The following is a 3,981-nucleotide window of genomic DNA, read 5'->3' as shown; positions in this document are numbered from 1 at the left end:
GTTAGTGGTCTTGCTGGGGGGTGGTCTTGGTGGGGGGTGGTCTTGGTGGGGGGGAGGTCTTGTTGGGGGTGTGGTCTTGTTGGGGGGTGGTCTCTCAATGCACCAGAATCTCCCCAAGGTCCCCAGCTGCCCTTGGGGAGACTCTGCAGCTGGCTGCGGGACACTGCTGTATTTTCAACTACTTCAGCTGTTTAGTCCTTCAGCTAACCACAGCATATTGATTACTGTGGCCACAGCATGGGTTACTAGCTTCTAGAACACTGCAGTGACGGCACAATATAGTGACCATCTAAGAGTCATTCCTTAGTGCAATGCATTATTCTGATGCAGTCCATTCATTCTTTCCATTTGACATTCTAAGCAGCCCATGTAGAAACACTAGCACAGCCATCACTACGGACTCCCTTAAGAAGAAAAGACATTACCCAGCATCTAGTGAGACGGAGGGGAGAGGGAGGGGGGAGATTGATTTGTGCGTCCAATCAGTGGAGAGGCTGCAGTAGCACTTAGGTAATAGGCCGGATCAGCAGCACTCAGTCTGGCCATTTACAGATTAGCCCGCAGCGCTCGACCCCTGTTTCTGCCTGCTCAGGTCTGTCTGTCCGTCTGTCCGTCTGTCCGTTTGTCCGTCTGTCCGTCTGTCCGTCTGTCCGTCTGTCCGTCCGTCCGTCCGTCCGTCTGTCTGTCTGTCTGTCGGTCTCTCAGGTCCAAGTATCTTTGTGTCCATGTGTCTGTCTCGCTCTCTCTCTCATTCTGCCAGATCGACAAAATAATAAGCTAATTTGCTGTACATATTTTGTGTGTGGGTGTGTATTTATGCTAGTATTTGAGAGGGTTGATCACATATTTTCAGAGAGAGAGAGAGAGAGAGAGAGAGAGAGAGAGAGAGAGAGAGAGAGAGAGAGAGAGAGAGAGAGAGAGAGAGAGAGAGAGAGAGAGAGAGAGAGAGAGAGAGAGAGAGAGAGAGAGAGAGAGAGAGAGAGAGAGAGAGAGAGAGAGAGAGAGAGAGAGAGAGGGGGGGGAACGGTGATATATCACCTCCAGGCCTCATTAATCCGAGAAGACGTCCCTTCTCCATTCTGCTGACTCAGTGTGAGAAGGAGCAGAGGAGCACAGCAGAGAACCAGAGGAACACCAAGAGAACCAGAGGAACATCAAGAGAACCAGAGGAACACCAATTGGGGGCTATGAATGTGACTGGCTGTCTGCACACACATACACCCACAAAAGTGCCCGCACACACACCCACTCCCAAACAAGTGCGCACACACACACACACACACACACACACACACACACACACACACACACACACACACACACACACACACACACACACAAGTTTGAACAACAGTTTTAAACTTCATTCTGCCGTTTCCTGCTCTCTTTCCTTGTTAGAGTTTTGGAAGTATTGGACTTTCCACATCCTTAGCAGTCCCAGTTCCTATTATATTACTAGGATGCAGAGGTTCCTGCTCCTTTGGTGGCTCATTCTCCATTTGTATTTTTGTTATCGGCCCCAGAGAACGAGACCTTTGAGTTAGTCCCGACTCTGTGTTCCGATCGTCTTATATGCTCGGCATAAATCTCTATATATTTCTCGTATTTGCATCTGCCTGTAGCTTTTCCTTTTATATTCAGCCAGTATTTATTAAAGACGCTATGTGTAAGATTATTGATTAGAAAAAAAAGAACAGTAATCCAAAAAAGTCTATCAAATATTGATCAGAATATTAAGTGAAAGACGTCGTCAATTTTTGCTGCCATATATTAAAGGTTGGGTATGGGATTTGCGAAACGCCAGCAGATTTTGAAAATACACAACTCAAATGGTCCTACCCCCTCTCCTTCCACGCTGACTCTGACTCCACCCATTCCAAGTACATGGACGCGCAGTCATGCACGAGCGCGAACACAGATGCGCGAGAGCGAGCCATTAGCTAGTTAGCTAGCTCCAGTAGCTACCGCAGGATAACAACTAACAGGAGCTTGCTCTGGGTCACGAGCTTTGAGTACGTGCACGAAGGGGTCACGCGGGGAGCGGGGGAGGGAGAGGGGGAGTGCAGTACGACCGCTTGATTGACGTACTTGCTGTCCAATGCCACTCGGTGGTTCTGGAAATCATTGGCTGGAGTTTTTCGAGCCCTGCCCGTTCCACAGATGATTGACTTGTTTAATTTTCATGTCAGTACTTCTAACTCAGTGGCTGTAAGTGGGTTATGATAAGGATTTCAAGTAATTTTGCAAAAATGGCCAAAAAAGAGAATTCCATACCCAACCTTTAACTAAAGCTAGCAGCTAGCCCAGCTAGTGCTGTGCTGTCCCACTCCGTACCTCTAGAGGTCGCTGTCACGGCCCTCCGTCCAGTGGACGGGATGAGGAAGGCCAGCCAGAGGGCGTGTTCTAACCTCTCGTCAATCATGTCAGAAGTACTTGGAGAGAGGTAGTACATTGAGGCTCCAGCACAGCACTGTTATCATTGGGCTCCCAGTATAACCAGTGGGCTCCCAGTATAACCAGTGGGCTAAGGAACAGAGACCTTAGTGGGGATAGTACCTTGTTTCTTACAATAGACACCACAGCTTTCTGATAATATGCTGCTGCATGCTTCACGGAGGACTAATAAAACAGTTGGCCCAATGTTACTCCTTTTTAAGAACTTTGAAATACTTTTTTATCATTTTGACTCTGTGTCGTAATTTGTGTCGGGGTCTAGAAACGTTTCCGTACAATCTGAGTGCTGGACACCTCTGCCCCCCCCCCCCCAGTGTCCTTCTGTCTCTCTGCCTGTGTGTCTGTCTCTCTATTCTTCTGTCTGCCTGCTTGTCGGTCTTTCTGTCTGTCTCCATCTTACAGAAATAACAGAAATGTGATGGCACAATTATTAATCAGCGATCAGTGCCTGAGCGAGTACCATTCGAGACATTTATCTCTGTCTGTCTGTCTGTCTGTGCATCTGGTGATGTCATTTGGCAGAGGCCAGCACTCTAAAACCCAGAGGGAGGGGAGGAGGGAGGGTGTGTGTGTGTGCTTAGTTATTGCACTCACACACTGTGTGTGTGTGTGTGTGTGTGTGTGTGTGTGTGTGTGTGTGTGTGTGTGTGTGTGTGTGTGTGTGTGTGTGTGTGTGTGTGTGTGTGTGTGTGCGCCCTGGGAAAGAAGGGAAGGTCGGTCTACAGGCACTCTCCTTGATTAACAAATCTTAATGGCACCGCCTCCTCTCTCTTCTCTCACCTCCTCCTCTCTTCTCTCTCTCTTCTCTCCCCCTCTCTCCTCTCCTCTCTCTCCTCTCCCCCTCTTCTCTCTCCTCCTCTCTCCCCCCGATCCTCTCTCCTCTCCTCCTCTCTCCTCTCTTCTCTCCTCTCCTCTCCTCTCTCCTTCTCTCTCCCTTGTTACTACATCAGCCTTGTAGCAGGCCTCCTGCAGCATCTGTTGTGCATATATAATTATTCTGTTAGAACTACACCAGCCGTGCTGCTAGTACTACTACAACAGGTTTAATACTCACAATATTATATATAAACTACTACAGGTTCAATAGTATATGTAAGGAATAAACCACCAATTATGTTATATATACTATATTATAGTATACTGTTATTGACCAATCAGGTTCAAGTATTGAACAAGGCTTGAACTAAACAGTGGTGTGCCTATATATATATATATATATATATATATATATATATATATATATATATATATATATATATATATATAAGTAGTTCATATATATATATATATAATTAGTTCATATATATATATATATATATATATTTGTAAATATATACTTGCATATATATAGGCACTTTGGGCTGACTAGTGTCTATGTGAGAACAGGGATAGTAAAACAACAGTTGTCAGAGAGAGAGAGAGGGGGGGGGGAGGAGGGCGAGAGGGGGAGGGAATGGCAGAGGAGGGAAAAAGAGAGAGAGTGAGAGAGTTTTTTCTCTGTAGTTGATTGTATTGTATGTCTTCTCT

Source organism: Gadus macrocephalus, chromosome 17 (assembly GCF_031168955.1).
Source record: "Gadus macrocephalus chromosome 17, ASM3116895v1".
Classification (NCBI taxonomy): Eukaryota; Metazoa; Chordata; class Actinopteri; order Gadiformes; family Gadidae; genus Gadus; species Gadus macrocephalus.
The sequence above is the reverse complement of the archived record's forward strand: the minus strand, read 5'-3'. Positions refer to the sequence as shown.